Source organism: Pristiophorus japonicus, unplaced genomic scaffold (genome assembly GCF_044704955.1).
Source record: "Pristiophorus japonicus isolate sPriJap1 unplaced genomic scaffold, sPriJap1.hap1 HAP1_SCAFFOLD_30, whole genome shotgun sequence".
Taxonomy (NCBI): Eukaryota; Metazoa; Chordata; class Chondrichthyes; family Pristiophoridae; genus Pristiophorus; species Pristiophorus japonicus.
Window position 1 is genome coordinate 9,902,747 of NW_027252779.1, and position 21,904 is coordinate 9,924,650.

At 44.7% G+C, this 21,904-nt stretch overlaps 17 non-coding genes across 17 annotated transcripts; all 17 read right to left on the minus strand.

Annotated features, from left to right (window-relative positions):
• Positions 1 to 245: 245 nt before the first annotated feature.
• trnar-ucg (transfer RNA arginine (anticodon UCG)) lies at positions 246 to 334 on the minus strand. Its single transcript is given in 2 exon segments — positions 246 to 281; positions 298 to 334. It is a non-coding gene; the product is annotated as a tRNA-Arg (tRNA).
• A 1,924-nt stretch (positions 335 to 2,258) lies between these two features.
• On the minus strand, positions 2,259 to 2,340 carry trnas-gcu (transfer RNA serine (anticodon GCU)). The gene has a single exon. It is a non-coding gene; the product is annotated as a tRNA-Ser (tRNA).
• A 2,270-nt stretch (positions 2,341 to 4,610) lies between these two features.
• Positions 4,611 to 4,695, minus strand: trnas-gcu (transfer RNA serine (anticodon GCU)). The gene has a single exon. It is a non-coding gene; the product is annotated as a tRNA-Ser (tRNA).
• A 245-nt stretch (positions 4,696 to 4,940) lies between these two features.
• On the minus strand, positions 4,941 to 5,029 carry trnar-ucg (transfer RNA arginine (anticodon UCG)). Its single transcript is given in 2 exon segments — positions 4,941 to 4,976; positions 4,993 to 5,029. It is a non-coding gene; the product is annotated as a tRNA-Arg (tRNA).
• A 2,267-nt stretch (positions 5,030 to 7,296) lies between these two features.
• On the minus strand, positions 7,297 to 7,385 carry trnar-ucg (transfer RNA arginine (anticodon UCG)). The gene is given in 2 exon segments: positions 7,297 to 7,332; positions 7,349 to 7,385. It is a non-coding gene; the product is annotated as a tRNA-Arg (tRNA).
• A 1,924-nt stretch (positions 7,386 to 9,309) lies between these two features.
• trnas-gcu (transfer RNA serine (anticodon GCU)) lies at positions 9,310 to 9,391 on the minus strand. Its single transcript has one exon. It is a non-coding gene; the product is annotated as a tRNA-Ser (tRNA).
• A 245-nt stretch (positions 9,392 to 9,636) lies between these two features.
• trnar-ucg (transfer RNA arginine (anticodon UCG)) lies at positions 9,637 to 9,725 on the minus strand. Its single transcript is given in 2 exon segments — positions 9,637 to 9,672; positions 9,689 to 9,725. It is a non-coding gene; the product is annotated as a tRNA-Arg (tRNA).
• Positions 9,726 to 11,651: 1,926 nt separating this feature from the next.
• Positions 11,652 to 11,733, minus strand: trnas-gcu (transfer RNA serine (anticodon GCU)). Its single transcript has one exon. It is a non-coding gene; the product is annotated as a tRNA-Ser (tRNA).
• Positions 11,734 to 11,978: 245 nt separating this feature from the next.
• On the minus strand, positions 11,979 to 12,067 carry trnar-ucg (transfer RNA arginine (anticodon UCG)). Its single transcript is given in 2 exon segments — positions 11,979 to 12,014; positions 12,031 to 12,067. It is a non-coding gene; the product is annotated as a tRNA-Arg (tRNA).
• Positions 12,068 to 13,992: 1,925 nt separating this feature from the next.
• On the minus strand, positions 13,993 to 14,074 carry trnas-gcu (transfer RNA serine (anticodon GCU)). Its single transcript has one exon. It is a non-coding gene; the product is annotated as a tRNA-Ser (tRNA).
• Positions 14,075 to 14,319: 245 nt separating this feature from the next.
• On the minus strand, positions 14,320 to 14,408 carry trnar-ucg (transfer RNA arginine (anticodon UCG)). Its single transcript is given in 2 exon segments — positions 14,320 to 14,355; positions 14,372 to 14,408. It is a non-coding gene; the product is annotated as a tRNA-Arg (tRNA).
• A 1,925-nt stretch (positions 14,409 to 16,333) lies between these two features.
• trnas-gcu (transfer RNA serine (anticodon GCU)) lies at positions 16,334 to 16,415 on the minus strand. Its single transcript has one exon. It is a non-coding gene; the product is annotated as a tRNA-Ser (tRNA).
• Positions 16,416 to 16,660: 245 nt separating this feature from the next.
• On the minus strand, positions 16,661 to 16,749 carry trnar-ucg (transfer RNA arginine (anticodon UCG)). The gene is given in 2 exon segments: positions 16,661 to 16,696; positions 16,713 to 16,749. It is a non-coding gene; the product is annotated as a tRNA-Arg (tRNA).
• Positions 16,750 to 18,675: 1,926 nt separating this feature from the next.
• On the minus strand, positions 18,676 to 18,757 carry trnas-gcu (transfer RNA serine (anticodon GCU)). Its single transcript has one exon. It is a non-coding gene; the product is annotated as a tRNA-Ser (tRNA).
• Positions 18,758 to 19,002: 245 nt separating this feature from the next.
• On the minus strand, positions 19,003 to 19,091 carry trnar-ucg (transfer RNA arginine (anticodon UCG)). Its single transcript is given in 2 exon segments — positions 19,003 to 19,038; positions 19,055 to 19,091. It is a non-coding gene; the product is annotated as a tRNA-Arg (tRNA).
• A 1,926-nt stretch (positions 19,092 to 21,017) lies between these two features.
• Positions 21,018 to 21,099, minus strand: trnas-gcu (transfer RNA serine (anticodon GCU)). Its single transcript has one exon. It is a non-coding gene; the product is annotated as a tRNA-Ser (tRNA).
• Positions 21,100 to 21,344: 245 nt separating this feature from the next.
• trnar-ucg (transfer RNA arginine (anticodon UCG)) lies at positions 21,345 to 21,433 on the minus strand. The gene is given in 2 exon segments: positions 21,345 to 21,380; positions 21,397 to 21,433. It is a non-coding gene; the product is annotated as a tRNA-Arg (tRNA).
• Positions 21,434 to 21,904: the final 471 nt, after the last annotated feature.

Genomic DNA, 21,904 nt, shown 5'->3' on the forward strand with positions numbered 1-21,904 from the left:
TCTGCTATAAGACATTGTCAGCCATTCAATCTCCTGCTTTTTGTATCCAAACAGAAATAATGTGCAAGAAAGTCCACTTCACAGCTTGCTCTGCCCGTGCATGCAGATCGACAATGATGAAAACTTGCCATGAGATTCTTCAAGCAAACAGCCTTCCTTCACTTCAGGTGAGTGACTGGAAGAGATGGTTGGTTTCTCGGCAGAATCACAAGAAATAATATAAAATTTCACGTAGCGAGCTAAGTTGACAGCGGCAGGACTCGAACCTGCAATCTTCTGATAACTTTGCTGTTATAATCGAAGTCAGACGCCTTATCCATTAGGCCACGCGGCCGCTGCTAGCATCATTCATTGTGTTGTTGTGCATATTGCGAGCAAATTCGGGGCAACTGCAATATCAAGGAGTGGATTTAGGAAAAGATGAGCATATTTCGAGTGAATGAACAGATGCACTGCGATCTGGGTGCGCACCGGCGCAGGCAACCCCAATGTAAATTGGAACACTGTACTTTAACAATTCGGTCATTGCAGCTGAAATCATACTCCATCTCAAACAATACAGTATGACCCGGGTTTATGAGAAAATCCGTTTTGAAGGGAAAGATTATGAACCGGAACTGACAACCAGCCCATTTAAACAGACACAGAATGATCCGGGATTGCAAGGACATCCATTTTACCCAGATGCAGAATGACCCTTGACTGACAGCAGTTCCCTTTTAAATGAATAAAGTGAGATTTCGATCATCCCTGAAGGCAATTGTGCAGTGGGGCTCAGGACCACGCGGCGCAGAGACTGTTATTGAAGCCACATGTGATAGACAAGGAGGGAGGGACGTAAAACCAGCCCAGTCTGAAACACACAAACAAACTAAAATTCCTTAACCTCCAAAGGCAGCTTTTGAAATTTGAAATTGGAAATCCGGGACAGACAGCACATCCCTTTTAAACAGACACAGAATGATGAGGGTCTGATAGCACACCATTTACAGAGACAGAGAATGATCTCGGACAGACAGCAAATCCCCTTAAAAGGGACACGGAAATAGAATGAATAAAAACAGATAAATATGTAAATCTCGGCAGGTCGTGCAGATTTTGTGGAGGAAGAATCCGGTTTCACGTTCTGTTGGATAATCATTCCGATATTACAGGAAAAAGTTAAAGATTACAGATATTTTCAACAAAAATAGCGCCTGGAAAAAATATGCAGCGAGAAAGTTCAAATGGGAACGTCTGTGATACAGCGGAACGCAGGAGTGATTAAATAATACATGGCACAAAGGAGAAAGGCAAAGTGGATGGTAATCGGGCAATAACGTAACAAAGGATGGTCCAGAGGAGGTGTTAGTGGGAACAGCAGAACCATTACCAGACAATGGGAGCGATGCTTATCATCCGATACGTTGAACCTGATGTTGAGGCCAGAAGACGAGAACATGCCTACAATATAGGCTATCACCGCCTTTTAATCAGACCAGGCAGCTTTGCCAGCCCGGATTGATTTCCTGTCCGCTTTGAATTCGGCAGCCAAGGGACGAATTCAAAAGTCAGCTTCTCTCATCTTTTCAGCTCTAGAGACAAAGGACGCACTCATATTCAGGGCAGAGGTGGAGATTGACGCTGAATGTATGCTTATCCCAATTGAGGTGAACTTATGCGTACAGACAGGAAGATATACTGATCAAGTATCGGCCGGAACCAAACAAGGCTTTAGGTTATCCAACGAGTCACAGAGCCGAGTACCTCTGAGATATTTTAACTTTACTCAGTTTGGCGGGTTTCACTTTGCTCTGGGATTTCGATGCTAAGGGAACATCGGCGTAAAATCAAACGTTTTAACGTGAAATACGTCTGTTTTCTAACATGTCGAGCGGCTGTTGGACGCGGAACTTTGAGTAAAACATGGCGGGGCTCGTCCGGGATTTGGCCCGTGAACTCTTGCATTTCAAATGTGATCATTCCGAAGGGAGAATCATAACCGTGGACCAACGAGCCGCCGACAGTGAAAAGCGCAGCTCTCAGATTCTGACGGTGGAAAGGAATGATATTATGGTCCATCGTGCATGTGCTGTCTCTCAGATACCTATCTAATTAGTGCTCCTCGCCATTGTACTGCAACTGTTCACCTTTTGACGAATATATTACTAATTTGAGACATGACAGGAGGAAAGTACAGCATCCCTGTAAGTAAATGGGGAATTTGGCGATGAGGTTAAATGTGAATGTCAAAAGCTGGTTAAGCTGCAAGGCAACGACGATGAGAATGGGATTCGAACCCATGCGTGCAGAGCACAATAGATTAGCACTCCATCGCCTTAACCTCTCGGCCACCTCGTCTCTGCTATAATGCATCGTCAGCCATTCAATCTCCTGCTTTTCGTATCCAAACAGAAATAATGTGCAAGAAAGTCCACTTCACAGCTTGCTCTGCCCGTGCATGCAGATCGACAATGATGAAAACTTGCCATGAGATTCTTCAAGCAAACAGCCTTCCTTCACTTCAGGTGAGTGACTGGAAGAGATGGTTGGTTTCTCGGCAGAATCACAACAAAGAATATAAAATTTCACGTAGCGAGCTAAGTTGACCACGGCAGGACTCGAACCTGCAATCTTCGGATAACTTTGCTGTTGTAATCGAAGTCAGACGCCTCATCCATTAGTCCACGCGTCCGCTGCCAGCGCCTTTCATTGTGTTGTTGTTTTTATTGCGAGCAAATTCGGGGCAACTGCAATATCAAGCAGTGAATTTCGGAAAACATGAGCATATTTCGAGTGAATGAACAGATGCACTGCGATCTGGGTGCGCACCGGTGCAGGCAACCCGAATGTAAATTGGAACACTATACTTTAACAATTCGGTCATTGCAGCTGAAATCATACTCCTTCTCAAACAATACAGGATGACCCGGGTTTATGAGAAAATCCGTTTTAAAGGGAAAGATTATGAACCGGAACTGACAACCAGCCCATTTAAACAGACACAGAATGATCCGGGATTGCAAGAACATCCCTTTTACCCAGATGCAGAATGACCCTTGACTGACAGCAGTTCCCTTTTAAAAGAATAAAGTGAGATTTCGAACATCCCTGAAGGCAATTGTGCAGTGGGGCTCAGGACCACGCGGCGCAGAGACTGTTATTGAAGCCACAGGTGAAAGACAGGCAGGAAGGAAGGAAGGAGGGAGGGACGTAAAACTAGCCCAGTCTGAAACACACAAACAAACTAAAATTCCTTAACCTCCAAAGGCAGGTTTTGAAATTTGAAATTGGAAATCCGGGACAGACAGCACATCCCTTTTTAACAGACATAGAATGATGAGGGTCTGATAGCACACCATTTTACAGAGACAGAGAATGATCTCGGACAGACAGCAAATCCCCTTAAAAGGGACACGGAAATAGAATGAATAAAAACAGATAAATATGTAAATCTCGGCAGGTCGTGCAGATTTTGTGGAGGAAGAATCCGGTTTCACGTTTGTCGGATAATCATTCCGATATGACTGGAAAAAGTTAAAGATTACAGATGTTTTCAACAAAAATAGCGCCTGGAAAAAATATGCAGCGAGAAAGTTCAAATGGGAACGTCTGCGATACCGCGGAACGCAGGAGTGATTAAATAATACATGGCACAATGGAGAAAGGCAAAGTGGGTGGTAATCGGGCAATATCGTAACAAAGGATGGTCCAGAGGAGGTGTTAGTGGGAACAGCAGAACCATTACCAGACAACTGGAGCGGTGCTAATCATACGATACATTGAACCTAATGTTGAGGCCAGAAGACGAGAACATGCCTACAATTTAGGGTATCACCGCCTTTTGATCAGACCAGGCAGCTTTGCCAGCACGGATTGATTTCCTGTCCGCTTTGAATTCGGCAGCCAAGGGACGAATTCAAAAGGCAGCTTCTCTCATCTTTTCAGCTCTAGAGACACAGGACGCACTCATATTCAGGGCAGAGGTGGAGATTGACGCCGAATGTATGCTTATCCCAATTGAGGTGAACTTATGCGTACAGACAGGAAGATATACTGATCAAGTATCGGCCGGAAACAAACAAAGCTTTAGGTTATCCAACGAGTCACAGAGCCGAGTACCTCTGAGATATTTTAACATTACTCAGTATGACGGGTTTCACTTTGCTCTGGGATTTGGATGCTAAGTAAACATCGGCGTAAAATCACACGTTTTAACGTGAAATACGTCTGTTTTCTCACATGTCGAGCGGCTGTTAGAAGCGGAACTTTGAGTAAAACATGGCGGGGCTCGTCCGGGATTTGGCCCCTGACCTCTCGCATTTCAAATGTGATCGTTCCGAATGGAGAATCATAACCGTGGACCAACGAGCCGCCGACAGTGAAAAGCGCAGCTCTCAGATTCTGACGGTGTTGAGAAATGATATTATGGCACATCGTGCATGTGCTGTCTCTCAGATACCTATCTAATTAGTACCCCTCGCCATTGTATTGCAACTGTTCTCCATTTGACGAATATATTATTAATTTGTGACATGACATGAGGAAAGTACAGCATCCCTGAAAGTAAAAGGGGAATTTGGCGATGAGATGAAATGTGAATGTCAAAAAGTGGTTAAGCTGCAAGCCAACGACGAGGAGAATGGGATTCGAATCCATGCGTGCAGAGCACAATGTATTAGCAGTCCATCGCCTTAACCTCTCGGCCACCTCGTCTCTGCTATAAGAAATCGTCAGCCATTCAATCTCCTGCTTTTTGTATCCAAACAGAAATAATGTGCAAGAAAGTCCACTTCACAGCTTGCTCTGCCCGTGCATGCAGATCGACAATAATGAAAACTTGCCATGAGATTCTTTCAGCAAACAGCCTTCCTTCACTTCAGGTGAGTGACTGGAAGAGATGGTTGGTTTCTCGGCAGAATCACAACAAAGAATATAAAATTTCACTTGGCGTGCTAAGTTGACCGCGGCAAGACTCGAACCTGCAATCTTCTGATAACTTTGCGGTTGTAATCGAAGTCAGACGCCTTATCCATTAGGCCACGCGGCCGCTACCAGCACCATTCATTGCGTTGTTGTGTATATTGCGAGCAAATGCGGGGCAACTGCGATATCAATTAGTGGATTTCGGAAAAGATGAGCATATTTCGAGTGAATGAACAGATGCACTGCCATCTGGATGCGCACCGGCGTAGGAAACCCCAATGTAAATTGGAACACTATAGTTTAACAATCGGTCATTGCAGCTGAAATCATACTCCTTCTCAAACAATACAGGATGACCCGGGTTTATGAGAAAATTCGTTTTGAAGGAAAAGATTATGAACCGGAACTGACAACCAGCCCATTTAAACAGACACAGAATGATCCGGGATTGCAAGGACATCCCTTTTACCCACATGCAGAATGACCCTTGCCTGACAGCAGTTCCCTTTCAAAAGAATAAAGTGAGATTTCGAACATCCCTGAAGGCAATTGTGCAGTGGGGCTCAGGACCACGCGGCGCAGAGACTGTTATTGAAACCACAGTTAAAGACAAGCAGGAAGGAAGGAAGGATGGAGGGAGGGACGTAAAACCAGCCCAGTCTGAAACACACGAACAAACTAAAATTCCTTAACCTCCAAAGGCAGGTTTTGACATTTGAAATTGGAAATCCGGGACAGACAACACATCCCTTTTAAACAGACACAGAATGATGAGGATCTGATAGCACACCATTTTACAGAGACAGAGAATGATCTCGGACAGTCAGCAAATCCCCTTAAAAGGGACACGGAAATAGAATGAATAAAAACAGATAAATATGTAAATCTCGGCAGGTCGTGCAGATTTTGTGGAAGAAGGATCCGGTTTCACGTTTGTCGGATAATCATTCCGATATTACAGGAAAAAGTTAACGATTACAGATGTTTTCAACAAAAATAGCGCCTGGAAAAAATATGCAGCGAGAAAGTTCAAATGGGAACGTCTGTGATACAGCGGAACGCAGGAGTGATTAAATAATATATGGCACAATGGAGAAAGGCAAAGTGGGTGGTAATCGGGCAATAACGTAACAAAGGATGGTCCAGAGGAGGTGTTAGTGGGAACAGCAGAACCATTACCAGACAATGGGAGCGGTGCTTATCATCCGATACGTTGAACCTAATGTTGAGGCCAGAAGACGAGAACATGCCTACAATATAGGGTATCACCGCCTTTTAATCAGACCAGGCAGCTTTGCCAGCACGGATTGATTTCCTGTCCGCTTTGAATTCGGCAGCCAAGGGACGAATTCAAAAGGCAGCTTCTCTCATCTTTTCAGCTCTAGAGACACAGGACGCACTCATATTCAGGGCAGAGGTGGAGATTGATGCTGAATGTATGCTTATCCCAATTGAGGTGAACTTATGCGTACAGACAGGAAGATATGCTGATCAAGTATCGGCCGGAATCAAACAAGGCTTTAGGTTATCCAACGAGTCACAGAGCCGAGTACCTCTGAGATATTTTAACTTTACTCAATTTGGCGGGTTTCACTTTGCTCTGGGATTTGGATGCTAAGGAAACATCGGCGTAAAATCACACGTTTTAACGTGAAATACGTCTGTTTTCTCACATGTCGAGCGGCTGTTAGAAGCGGAACTTTGAGTAAAACATGGCGGGGCTCGTCCGGGATTTGGCCCGTGACCTCTCGCATTTCAAATGTGATCATTCCGAATGGAGAATAATAACCGTGGACCAACGAGCCGCCGACAGTGAAAAGCGCAGCTCTCAGATTCTGACGGTGGTGAGAAATGATATTATGGCCCATCTTGCATGTGCTGTCTCTCAGATACCTATCTAATTAGTGCCCCTCGCCATTGTACTGCAACTGTTCTCCATTTGACGAATATATTATTAATTTGTGACATGACATGAGGAAAGTATAGCATCCCTGTTAGTAAAAGGGAAATTTGGCGATGAGGTGAAATGTGAATGTCAAAAAGTGGTTAATCTGCAAGCCAACGACGACGAGAATGGGATTCGAACCCATGCGTGCAAAGCACAATAGATTAGCAGTCCGTCGCCTAAACCTCTCAGCCACCTCTTTCCTGCTATAATATATCGTCACCCATTCAATCTCCTGCTTTTTGTATCCAAACAGAAATAACGTGCAAGAAGTCCACTTCACAGCTTGCTCTGCCCGTGCATCCAGATCGACAATGATGAAAACTTGCCATGAGATTCTTTAAGCAAACAGCCTTCCTTCACTTCAGGTGAGTGACTGGAAGAGATGGCTGGTTTCTCGGCAGAATCACAACAAAGAATATAAAATTTCACGGAGCGAGCTAAGTTGACCACGGCAGGACTCGAACCTGCAATCTTCTGATAACTTTGCGGTTGTAATCGAAGTCAGACGCCTTATCCATTAGGCCACGCGGTCGCTGCCAGCGCCAGTCATTGTGTTGTTGTGTATATTGCGAGCAAATTCGGGGCAACTGCAATATCAAGGAGTGGATTTTGGAAAAGATGAACATATTTCGAGTGAATGAACAGATGCACTGCGACCTGGGTGCGCACCGGCGCAGGCAACCCCAATTTAAATTGGAACACTATAGTTTAACAATTCGGTCATTGCAGCTGAAATCATACTCCTTCTCAAAAAATACAGGATGACCCGGGTTTATGTGAAAATCCGTTTTAAAGGGAAAGATTATGAACCGGAACTGACAACCAGCCCATTGAAACAGACACAGAATGATTCGGGATTGCAAGGACATCCCTTTTACCAGATGCAGAATGACCCTTGACTGACAGCAGTTCCCTTTTAAAAGAATAAAGTGAGATTTCGATCATCCCTGAAGGCAATGGTGCAATGGGGCTCAGGATCACGCGGTGCAGAGACTGTTATTGAAGCCACAGGTGATAGACAAGGAGGGAGGGACGTAAAACCAGCCCAGTCTGAAACACACAAACAAACTAAAATTCCTTAACCTCCAAAGGCAGGTTTTGAAATTTGAAATTGGAAATCCGGGACAGACAGCACATCCCTTTTAAACAGACACAGAATGACGAGGGTCTGATAGCACACCATTTTACAGAGACAGAGAATGATCTCGGACAGACAGCAAATCCCCTTAAAAGGGACACGGAAATAGAATGAATAAAAACAGATAAATATGTAAATCTCGGCAGATCGTGCAGATTTTGTGGAGGAAGAATCCGGTTTCACGTTCTGTCGGATAATCATTCCGATATTACAGGAAAAAGTTAAAGATTACAGATGTTTTCAACAAAAATAGCGCCTGGAAAAAATATGCAGCGAGAAAGTTCAAATGGGAACGTCTGTGATACAGCGGTACGCAGGAGTGATTAAATAATACATGGCACAATGGAGAAAGGCAAAGTGGGTGGTAATCGGGCAATAACGTAACAAACGATGGTCCAGAGGAGGTGTTAGTGGGAACAGCAGAACCATTACCAGATAATGGGAGCGGTGCTTATCATCCGATACGTTGAACCTAATATTGAGGCCAGAAGACGAGAACATGCCTACAATATAGGGTATCACCGCCTTTTAATCAGACCAGGCAGCTTTGCCTGCACGGATTGATTTCCTGTCCGCTTTGAATTCGGCAGCCAAGGGACGAATTCAAAAGGCAGCTTCTCTCATCTTTTCAGCTCGAGAGACACAGGACGCACTCATATTCAGGGCAGAGGTGGAGATTGACGCTGAATGTATGCTTATCCCAATTGATATGAACTTATGCGTACAGACAGGAAGATATACTGATCAAGTATCGGCCGGAACCAAACAAGGCTTTAGGTTATCCAACGAGTCACAGAGCCGAGTAGCTCTGAGATATTTTAACTTTACTCAGTTTGACGGGTTTCACTTTGCTCTGGGATTTGGATGCTATGGGAACATCGGCGTAAAATCACACGTTTTAACGCGGAATACGTCTGTTTTCTCACATGTCGAGCGGCTGTTAGAAGCGGAACTTTGAGTAAAACATGGCGGGGCTCGTCCGGGATTTGGCCCGTGACCTCTCGCATTTCAAATGTGATCATTCCGAAGGGAGAATCATAACCGTGGACCAACGAGCCGCCGACAGTGAAAAGCGCAGCTCTCAGATTCTGACGGTGGAGAGAAATGATATTATGGCCCATCGTGCATGTGCTGTCTCTCAGATACCTATCTAATTAGTGCCCCTCGCCATTGTACTGCAACTGTTCTCCATTTGACGAATATATTATTAATTTGTGACATGACATGAGGAAAGTACAGCATCCCTGTAAGTAAAAGGGGAATTTGGCGATGAGGTGAAATGTGAATGTCAAAAAGTGGTTAAGCTGCAAGCCAACGACGACGAGAATGAGATTCGAACCCATGCGTGCAAAGCACAATGGATTAGCAGTCCATCGCCTTAACCACTCGGACACCTCTTTTCTGCTATAATATATCGTCAGCCATTCAATCTCCTGCTTTTTGTATCCAAACAGAAATAATGTGCAAGAAAGTTCACTTCACAGTTTGCTCTGCCCGTGCATGCAGATCCGCAATGATGAAAACTTGCCATGAAATTCTTTAAGCAAACAGCCTTCCTTCACTTCAGGTGAGTGACTGGAAGAGATGGCTGGTTTCTCGGCAGAATCACAACAAAGAATATAAAATTTCACGGAGCGAGCTAAGTTGACCGCGGCAGGACTCGAACCTGCAATTTTCTGATAACTTTGCGGTTGTAATCGAAGTCAGACGCCTTATCCATTAGGCCACGCGGTCGCTGCCAGCACCAATCATTGTGTTGTTGTGTATATTGCGAGCAAATTCGGGGCAACTGCAATATCAAGGAGTGGATTTAGGAAAAGATGAACATATTTCGAGTGAATGAACAGATGCACTGCGACCTGGGTGCGCACCGGCGCAGGCAACCCCAATTTAAATTGGAACACTATAGTTTAACAATTCGGTCATTGCAGCTGAAATCATACTCCTTCTCAAAAAATACAGGATGACCCGGGTTTATGTGAAAATCCGTTTTAAAGGGAAAGATTATGAACCGGAACTGACAACCAGCCCATTGAAACAGACACAGAATGATTCGGGATTGCAAGGACATCCCTTTTACCCAGATGCAGAATGACCCTTGACTGACAGCAGTTCCCTTTTAAAAGAATAAAGTGAGATTTCGATCAGCCCTGAAGGCAATGGTGCAATGGGGCTCAGGATCACGCGGTGCAGAGACTGTTATTGAAGCCACAGGTGATAGACAAGGAGGGAGGGACGTAAAACCAGCCCAGTCTGAAACACACAAACAAACTAAAATTCCTTAACCTCCAACGGCAGGTTTTGAAATTTGAAATTGGAAATCCGGGACAGACAGCACATCCCTTTTAAACAGACACAGAATGATGAGGGTCTGATAGCACACCATTTTACAGAGACAGAGAATGATCTCGGACAGACAGCAAATCCCCTTAAAAGGGACACGGAAATAGAAATGAATAAAAACAGATAAATATGTAAATCTCGGCAGATCGTGCAGATTTTGTGGAGGAAGAATCCGGTTTCACGTTCTGTCGGATAATCATTCCGATATTACAGGAAAAAGTTAAAGATTACAGATGTTTTCAACAAAAATAGCGCCTGGAAAAAATATGCAGCGAGAAAGTTCAAATGGGAACGTCTGTGATACAGCAGAACGCAGGAGTGATGAAATAATACATGGCACAATGGAGAAAGGCAAAGTGGGTGGTAATCGGGCAATAACGTAACAAAGGATGGTCCAGAGGAGGTGTTAGTGGGAACAGCAGAACCATTACCAGATAATGGGAGCGGTGCTTATCATCCGATACGTTGAACCTAATGTTGAGGCCAGAAGACGAGAACATGCCTACAATATAGGGTATCACCGCCTTTTAATCAGACCAGGCAGCTTTGCCAGCACGGATTGATTTCCTGTCCGCTTTGAATTCGGCAGCCAAGGGACGAACTCAAAAGGCAGCTTCTCTCATCTTTTCAGCTCGAGAGACACAGGACGCACTCATATTCAGGGCAGAGGTGGAGATTGACGCTGAATGTATGCTTATCCCAATTGAGGTGAACTTATGCGTAGAGACAGGAAGATATACTGATCAAGTATCGGCCGGAACCAAACAAGGCTTTAGGTTATCCAACGAGTCACAGAGCCGAGTACCTCTGAGATATTTTAACTTTACTCAGTTTGACGGGTTTCACTTTGCTCTGGGATTTGGATGCTATGGGAACATCGGCGTAAAATCACACGTTTTAACGCGGAATACGTCTGTTTTCTCACATGTCGAGCGGCTGTTAGAAGCGGAACTTTGAGTAAAACATGGCGGGGCTCGTCCGGGATTTGGCCCGTGACCTCTCGCATTTCAAATTTGATCATTCCGAAGGGAGAATCATAACCGTGGACCAACGAGCCGCCGACAGTGAAAAGCGCAGCTCTCAGATTCTGACGGTGGTGAGAAATGATATTATGGCCCATCTTGCATGTGCTGTCTCTCAGATAACTATCTAATTAGTGCCCCTCGCCATTGTACTGCAACTGTTCTCCATTTGACGAATATATTATTAATTTGTGACATGACATGAGGAAAGTACAGCATCCCTGTAAGTAAAAGGGGAATTTGGCGATGAGGTGAAATGTGAATGTCAAAAAGTGGTTAAGCTGCAAGCCAACGACGACGAGAATGAGATTCGAACCCATGCGTGCAAAGCACAATGGATTAGCAGTCCATCGCCTTAACCTCTCGGACACCTCTTCTCTGCTATAATATATCGTCAGCCATTCAATCTCCTGCTTTTTGTATCCAAACAGAAATAATGTGCAAGAAAGTTCACTTCACAGCTTGCTCTGCCCGTGCATGCAGATCGACAATGATGAAAACTTGCCATGAAATTCTTTAAGCAAACAGCCTTCCTTCACTTCAGGTGAGTGACTGGAAGAGATGGCTGGTTTCTCGGCAGAATCACAACAAAGAATATAAAATTTCACGGAGCGAGCTAAGTTGACCGCGGCAGGACTCGAACCTGCAATCTTCTGATAACTTTGCGGTTGTAATCGAAGTCAGACGCCTTATCCATTAGGCCACGCGGTCGCTGCCAGCACCAGTCATTGTGTTGTTGTGTATATTGCGAGCAAATTCGGGGCAACTGCAATATCAAGGAGTGGATTTAGGAAAAGATGAACATATTTCGAGTGAATGAACAGATGCACTGCGACCTGGGTGCGCACCGGCGCAGGCAACCCCAATTTAAATTGGAACACTATAGTTTAACAATTCGGTCATTGCAGCTGAAGTCATACTCCTTCTCAAAAAATACAGGATGACCCGGGTTTATGTGAAAATCCGTTTTAAAGGGAAAGATTATGAACCGGAACTGACAACCAGCCCATTGAAACAGACACAGAATGATTCGGGATTGCAAGGACATCCCTTTTACCCAGATGCAGAATGACCCTTGACTGACAGCAGTTCCCTTTTAAAAGAATAAGGTGAGATTTCGATCAGCCCTGAAGGCAATGGTGCAATGGGGCTCAGGATCACGCGGTGCAGAGACTGTTATTGAAGCCACAGGTGATAGACAAGGAGGGAGGGACGTAAAACCAGCCCAGTCTGAAACACACAAACAAACTAAAATTCCTTAACCTCCAAAGGCAGGTTTTGAAATTTGAAATTGGAAATCCGGGACAGACAGCACATCCCTTTTAAACAGACACAGAATGATGAGGGTCTGATAGCACACCATTTTACAGAGACAGAGAATGATCTCGGACAGACAGCAAATCCCCTTAAAAGGGACACGGAAATAGAAATGAATAAAAACAGTAAATATGTAAATCTCGGCAGATCGTGCAGATTTTGTGGAGGAAGAATCCGGTTTCACGTTCTGTCGGATAATCATTCCGATATTACAGGAAAAAGTTAAAGATTACAGATGTTTTCAACAAAAATAGCGCCTGGAAAAAATATGCAGCGAGAAAGTTCAAATGGGAACGTCTGTGATACAGCAGAACGCAGGAGTGATGAAATAATACATGGCACAATGGAGAAAGGCAAAGTGGGTGGTAATCGGGCAATAACGTAACAAAGGATGGTCCAGAGGAGGTGTTAGTGGGAACAGCAGAACCATTACCAGATAATGGGAGCGGTGCTTATCATCCGATACGTTGAACCTAATGTTGAGGCCAGAAGACGAGAACATGCCTACAATATAGGGTATCACCGCCTTTTAATCAGACCAGGCAGCTTTGCCAGCACGGATTGATTTCCTGTCCGCTTTGAATTCGGCAGCCAAGGGACGAACTCAAAAGGCAGCTTCTCTCATCTTTTCAGCTCGAGAGACACAGGACGCACTCATATTCAGGGCAGAGGTGGAGATTGACGCTGAATGTATGCTTATCCCAATTGAGGTGAACTGATGCGTACAGACAGGAAGATATACTGATCAAGTATCGGCCGGAACCAAACAAGGCTTTAGGTTATCCAACGAGTCACAGAGCCGAGTACCTCTGAGATATTTTAACTTTACTCAGTTTGACGGGTTTCACTTTGCTCTGGGATTTGGATGCTATGGGAACATCGGCGTAAAATCACACGTTTTAACGCGGAATACGTCTGTTTTCTCACATGTCGAGCGGCTGTTAGAAGCGGAACTTTGAGTAAAACATGGCGGGGCTCGTCCGGGATTTGGCCCGTGACCTCTCGCATTTCAAATGTGATCATTCCGAAGGGAGAATCATAACCGTGGACCAACGAGCCGCCGACAGTGAAAAGCGCAGCTCTCAGATTCTGACGGTGGAGAGAAATGATATTATGGCCCATCGTGCATGTGCTGTCTCTCAGATACCTATCTAATTAGTGCCCCTCGCCATTGTACTGCAACTGTTCTCCATTTGACGAATATATTATTAATTTGTGACATGACATGAGGAAAGTACAGCATCCCTGTAAGTAAAAGGGGAATTTGGCGATGAGGTGAAATGTGAATGTCAAAAAGTGGTTAAGCTGCAAGCCAACGACGACGAGAATGAGATTCGAACCCATGCGTGCAAAGCACAATGGATTAGCAGTCCATCGCCTTAACCTCTCGGACACCTCTTCTCTGCTATAATATATCGTCAGCCATTCAATCTCCTGCTTTTTGTATCCAAACAGAAATAATGTGCAAGAAAGTTCACTTCACAGCTTGCTCTGCCCGTGCATGCAGATCGACAATGATGAAAACTTGCCATGAAATTCTTTAAGCAAACAGCCTTCCTTCACTTCAGGTGAGTGACTGGAAGAGATGGCTGGTTTCTCGGCAGAATCACAACAAAGAATATAAAATTTCACGGAGCAAGCTAAGTTGACCGCGGCAGGACTCGAACCTGCAATCTTCTGATAACTTTGCGGTTGCAATCGAAGTCAGACGCCTTATCCATTAGGCCACGCGGTCGCTGCCAGCACCAGTCATTGTGTTGTTGTGTATATTGCGAGCAAATTCGGGGCAACTGCAATATCAAGGAGTGGATTTAGGAAAAGATGAACATATTTCGAGTGAATGAACAGATGCACTGCGACCTGGGTGCGCACCGGCGCAGGCAACCCCAATTTAAATTGGAACACTATAGTTTAACAATTCGGTCATTGCAGCTGAAGTCATACTCCTTCTCTAAAAATACAGGATGACCCGGGTTTATGTGAAAATCCGTTTTAAAGGGAAAGATTATGAACCGGAACTGACAACCAGCCCATTGAAACAGACACAGAATGATTCGGGATTGCAAGGACATCCCTTTTACCCAGATGCAGAATGACCCTTGACTGACAGCAGTTCCCTTTTAAAAGAATAAAGTGAGATTTCGATCAGCCCTGAAGGCAATGGTGCAATGGGGCTCAGGATCACGCGGTGCAGAGACTGTTATTGAAGCCACAGGTGATAGACAAGGAGGGAGGGACGTAAAACCAGCCCAGTCTGAAACACACAAACAAACTAAAATTCCTTAACCTCCAAAGGCAGGTTTTGAAATTTGAAATTGGAAATCCGGGACAGACAGCACATCCCTTTTAAACAGACACAGAATGATGAGGGTCTGATAGCACACCATTTTACAGAGACAGAGAATGATCTCGGACAGACAGCAAATCCCCTTAAAAGGGACACGGAAATAGAAATGAATAAAAACAGTAAATATGTAAATCTCGGCAGATCGTGCAGATTTTGTGGAGGAAGAATCCGGTTTCACGTTCTGTCGGATAATCATTCCGATATTACAGGAAAAAGTTAAAGATTACAGATGTTTTCAACAAAAATAGCGCCTGGAAAAAATATGCAGCGAGAAAGTTCAAATGGGAACGTCTGTGATACAGCAGAACGCAGGAGTGATGAAATAATACATGGCACAATGGAGAAAGGCAAAGTGGGTGGTAATCGGGCAATAACGTAACAAAGGATGGTCCAGAGGAGGTGTTAGTGGGAACAGCAGAACCATTACCAGATAATGGGAGCGGTGCTTATCATCCGATACGTTGAACCTAATATTGAGGCCAGAAGACGAGAACATGCCTACAATATAGGGTATCACCGCCTTTTAATCAGACCAGGCAGCTTTGCCTGCACGGATTGATTTCCTGTCCGCTTTGAATTCGGCAGCCAAGGGACGAATTCAAAAGGCAGCTTCTCTCATCTTTTCAGCTCGAGAGACACAGGACGCACTCATATTCAGGGCAGAGGTGGAGATTGACGCTGAATGTATGCTTATCCCAATTGAGGTGAACTTATGCGTACAGACTGGAATATATACTGATCAAGTATCGGCCGGAACCAAACAAGGCTTTAGGTTATCCAACGAGTCACAGAGCCGAGTACCTCTGAGATATTTTAACTTTACTCAGTTTGACGGGTTTCACTTTGCTCTGGGATTTGGATGCTATGGGAACATCGCCGTAAAATCACACGTTTTAACGCGGAATACGTCTGTTTTCTCACATGTCGAGCGGCTGTTAGAAGCGGAACTTTGAGTAAAACATGGCGGGGCTCGTCCGGGATTTGGCCCGTGACCTCTCGCATTTCAAATGTGATCATTCCGAAGGGAGAATCATAACCGTGGACCAACGAGCCGCCGACAGTGAAAAGCGCAGCTCTCAGATTCTGACGGTGGTGAGAAATGATATTATGGCCCATCGTGCATGTGCTGTCTCTCAGATACCTATCTAATTAGTGCCCCTCGCCATTGTACTGCAACTGTTCTCCATTTGACGAATATATTATTAATTTGTGACATGACATGAGGAAAGTACAGCATCCCTGTAAGTAAAAGGGGAATTTGGCGATGAGGTGAAATGTGAATGTCAAAAAGTGGTTAAGCTGCAAGCCAACGACGACGAGAATGAGATTCGAACCCATGCGTGCAAAGCACAATGGATTAGCAGTCCATCGCCTTAACCTCTCGGACACCTCTTCTCTGCTATAATATATCGTCAGCCATTCAATCTCCTGCTTTTTGTATCCAAACAGAAATAATGTGCAAGAAAGTTCACTTCACAGCTTGCTCTGCCCGTGCATGCAGATCGACAATGATGAAAACTTGCCATGAAATTCTTTAAGCAAACAGCCTTCCTTCACTTCAGGTGAGTGACTGGAAGAGATGGCTGGTTTCTCGGCAGAATCACAACAAAGAATATAAAATTTCACGGAGCGAGCCAAGTTGACCGCGGCAGGACTCGAACCTGCAATCTTCTGATAACTTTGCGGTTGCAATCGAAGTCAGACGCCTTATCCATTAGGCCACGCGGTCGCTGCCAGCACCAGTCATTGTGTTGTTGTGTATATTGCGAGCAAATTCGGGGCAACTGCAATATCAAGGAGTGGATTTAGGAAAAGATGAACATATTTCGAGTGAATGAACAGATGCACTGCGACCTGGGTGCGCACCGGCGCAGGCAACCCCAATTTAAATTGGAACACTATAGTTTAACAATTCGGTCATTGCAGCTGAAGTCATACTCCTTCTCTAAAAATACAGGATGACCCGGGTTTATGTGAAAATCCGTTTTAAAGGGAAAGATTATGAACCGGAACTGACAACCAGCCCATTGAAACAGACACAGAATGATTCGGGATTGCAAGGACATCCCTTTTACCCAGATGCAGAATGACCCTTGACTGACAGCAGTTCCCTTTTAAAAGAATAAAGTGAGATTTCGATCAGCCCTGAAGGCAATGGTGCAATGGGGCTCAGGATCACGCGGTGCAGAGACTGTTATTGAAGCCACAGGTGATAGACAAGGAGGGAGGGACGTAAAACCAGCCCAGTCTGAAACACACAAACAAACTAAAATTCCTTAACCTCCAAAGGCAGGTTTTGAAATTTGAAATTGGAAATCCGGGACAGACAGCACATCCCTTTTAAACAGACACAGAATGATGAGGGTCTGATAGCACACCATTTTACAGAGACAGAGAATGATCTCGGACAGACAGCAAATCCCCTTAAAAGGGACACGGAAATAGAAATGAATAAAAACAGATAAATATGTAAATCTCGGCAGATCGTGCAGATTTTGTGGAGGAAGAATCCGGTTTCACGTTCTGTCGGATAATCATTCCGATATTACAGGAAAAAGTTAAAGATTACAGATGTTTTCAACAAAAATAGCGCCTGGAAAAAATATGCAGCGAGAAAGTTCAAATGGGAACGTCTGTGATACAGCAGAACGCAGGAGTGATGAAATAATACATGGCACAATGGAGAAAGGCAAAGTGGGTGGTAATCGGGCAATAACGTAACAAAGGATGGTCCAGAGGAGGTGTTAGTGGGAACAGCAGAACCATTACCAGATAATGGGAGCGGTGCTTATCATCCGATACGTTGAACCTAATATTGAGGCCAGAAGACGAGAACATGCCTACAATATAGGGTATCACCGCCTTTTAATCAGACCAGGCAGCTTTGCCTGCACGGATTGATTTCCTGTCCGCTTTGAATTCGGCAGCCAAGGGACGAATTCAAAAGGCAGCTTCTCTCATCTTTTCAGCTCGAGAGACACAGGACGCACTCATATTCAGGGCAGAGGTGGAGATTGACGCTGAATGTATGCTTATCCCAATTGAGGTGAACTTATGCGTACAGACTGGAATATATACTGATCAAGTATCGGCCGGAACCAAACAAGGCTTTAGGTTATCCAACGAGTCACAGAGCCGAGTACCTCTGAGATATTTTAACTTTACTCAGTTTGACGGGTTTCACTTTGCTCTGGGATTTGGATGCTATGGGAACATCGCCGTAAAATCACACGTTTTAACGCGGAATACGTCTGTTTTCTCACATGTCGAGCGGCTGTTAGAAGCGGAACTTTGAGTAAAACATGGCGGGGCTCGTCCGGGATTTGGCCCGTGACCTCTCGCATTTCAAATGTGATCATTCCGAAGGGAGAATCATAACCGTGGACCAACGAGCCGCCGACAGTGAAAAGCGCAGCTCTCAGATTCTGACGGTGGTGAGAAATGATATTATGGCCCATCGTGCATGTGCTGTCTCTCAGATACCTATCTAATTAGTGCCCCTCGCCATTGTACTGCAACTGTTCTCCATTTGACGAATATATTATTAATTTGTGACATGACATGAGGAAAGTACAGCATCCCTGTAAGTAAAAGGGGAATTTGGCGATGAGGTGAAATGTGAATGTCAAAAAGTGGTTAAGCTGCAAGCCAACGACGACGAGAATGAGATTCGAACCCATGCGTGCAAAGCACAATGGATTAGCAGTCCATCGCCTTAACCTCTCGGACACCTCTTCTCTGCTATAATATATCGTCAGCCATTCAATCTCCTGCTTTTTGTATCCAAACAGAAATAATGTGCAAGAAAGTTCACTTCACAGCTTGCTCTGCCCGTGCATGCAGATCGACAATGATGAAAACTTGCCATGAAATTCTTTAAGCAAACAGCCTTCCTTCACTTCAGGTGAGTGACTGGAAGAGATGGCTGGTTTCTCGGCAGAATCACAACAAAGAATATAAAATTTCACGGAGCGAGCCAAGTTGACCGCGGCAGGACTCGAACCTGCAATCTTCTGATAACTTTGCGGTTGCAATCGAAGTCAGACGCCTTATCCATTAGGCCACGCGGTCGCTGCCAGCACCAGTCATTGTGTTGTTGTGTATATTGCGAGCAAATTCGGGGCAACTGCAATATCAAGGAGTGGATTTAGGAAAAGATGAACATATTTCGAGTGAATGAACAGATGCACTGCGACCTGGGTGCGCACCGGCGCAGGCAACCCCAATTTAAATTGGAACACTATAGTTTAACAATTCGGTCATTGCAGCTGAAGTCATACTCCTTCTCTAAAAATACAGGATGACCCGGGTTTATGTGAAAATCCATTTTAAAGGGAAAGATTATGAACCGGAACTGACAACCAGCCCATTGAAACAGACACAGAATGATTCGGGATTGCAAGGACATCCCTTTTACCCAGATGCAGAATGACCCTTGACTGACAGCAGTTCCCTTTTAAAAGAATAAAGTGAGATTTCGATCAGCCCTGAAGGCAATGGTGCAATGGGGCTCAGGATCACGCGGTGCAGAGACTGTTATTGAAGCCACAGGTGATAGACAAGGAGGGAGGGACGTAAAACCAGCCCAGTCTGAAACACACAAACAAACTAAAATTCCTTAACCTCCAAAGGCAGGTTTTGAAATTTGAAATTGGAAATCCGGGACAGACAGCACATCCCTTTTAAACAGACACAGAATGATGAGGGTCTGATAGCACACCATTTTACAGAGACAGAGAATGATCTCGGACAGACAGCAAATCCCCTTAAAAGGGACACGGAAATAGAAATGAATAAAAACAGATAAATATGTAAATCTCGGCAGATCGTGCAGATTTTGTGGAGGAAGAATCCGGTTTCACGTTCTGTCGGATAATCATTCCGATATTACAGGAAAAAGTTAAAGATTACAGATGTTTTCAACAAAAATAGCGCCTGGAAAAAATATGCAGCGAGAAAGTTCAAATGGGAACGTCTGTGATACAGCAGAACGCAGGAGTGATGAAATAATACATGGCACAATGGAGAAAGGCAAAGTGGGTGGTAATCGGGCAATAACGTAACAAAGGATGGTCCAGAGGAGGTGTTAGTGGGAACAGCAGAACCATTACCAGATAATGGGAGCGGTGCTTATCATCCGATACGTTGAACCTAATATTGAGGCCAGAAGACGAGAACATGCCTACAATATAGGGTATCACCGCCTTTTAATCAGACCAGGCAGCTTTGCCTGCACGGATTGATTTCCTGTCCGCTTTGAATTCGGCAGCCAAGGGACGAATTCAAAAGGCAGCTTCTCTCATCTTTTCAGCTCGAGAGACACAGGACGCACTCATATTCAGGGCAGAGGTGGAGATTGACGCTGAATGTATGCTTATCCCAATTGAGGTGAACTTATGCGTACAGACTGGAATATATACTGATCAAGTATCGGCCGGAACCAAACAAGGCTTTAGGTTATCCAACGAGTCACAGAGCCGAGTACCTCTGAGATATTTTAACTTTACTCAGTTTGACGGGTTTCACTTTGCTCTGGGATTTGGATGCTATGGGAACATCGCCGTAAAATCACACGTTTTAACGCGAAATACGTCTGTTTTCTGACATGTCGAGCCTTTGTTAGAAGCGGAACTTTGAGTAAAACATGGCGGGGCTCGTCCGGGATTTGGCCCGTGACCTCTCGCATTTCAAATGTGATCATTCCGAAGGGAGAATCATAACCGTGGACCAACGAGCCGCCGACAGTGAAAAGCGCAGCTCTCAGATTCTGACGGTGGTGAGAAATGATATTATGGCCCATCGTGCATGTGCTGTCTCTCAGATACCTATCTAATTAGTGCCCCTCGCCATTGTACTGCAACTGTTCTCCATTTGACGAATATATTATTAATTTGTGACATGACATGAGGAAAGTACAGCATCCCTGTAAGTAAAAGGGGAATTTGGCGATGAGGTGAAATGTGAATTTCAAAAAGTGGTTAAGCTGCAAGCCAACGACGACGAGAATGAGATTCGAACCCATGCGTGCAAAGCACAATGGATTAGCAGTCCATCGCCTTAACCTCTCGGCCACCTCTTCTCTGCTATAATATATCGTCAGCCATTCAATCTCCTGCTTTTTGTATCCAAACAGAAATAATGTGCAAGAAAGTCCACATCACAGCTTGCTCTGCCCGTGCATGCAGATCGACAATGATGAAAACTTGCCATGAAATTCTTTAAGCAAACAGCCTTCCTTCACTTCAGGTGAGTGACTGGAAGAGATGGCTGGTTTCTCGGCAGAATCACAACAAAGAATATAAAATTTCACGGAGCGAGCCAAGTTGACCGCGGCAGGACTCGAACCTGCAATCTTCTGATAACTTTGCGGTTGCAATCGAAGTCAGACGCCTTATCCATTAGGCCACGCGGTCGCTGCCAGCACCAGTCATTGTGTTGTTGTGTATATTGCGAGCAAATTCGGGGCAACTGCAATATCAAGGAGTGGATTTAGGAAAAGATGAACATATTTCGAGTGAATGAACAGATGCACTGCGACCTGGGTGCGCACCGGCGCAGGCAACCCCAATTTAAATTGGAACACTATAGTTTAACAATTCGGTCATTGCAGCTGAAGTCATACTCCTTCTCTAAAAATACAGGATGACCCGGGTTTATGTGAAAATCCATTTTAAAGGGAAAGATTATGAACCGGAACTGACAACCAGCCCATTGAAACAGACACAGAATGATTCGGGATTGCAAGGACATCCCTTTTACCCAGATGCAGAATGACCCTTGACTGACAGCAGTTCCCTTTTAAAAGAATAAAGTGAGATTTCGATCAGCCCTGAAGGCAATGGTGCAATGGGGCTCAGGATCACGCGGTGCAGAGACTGTTATTG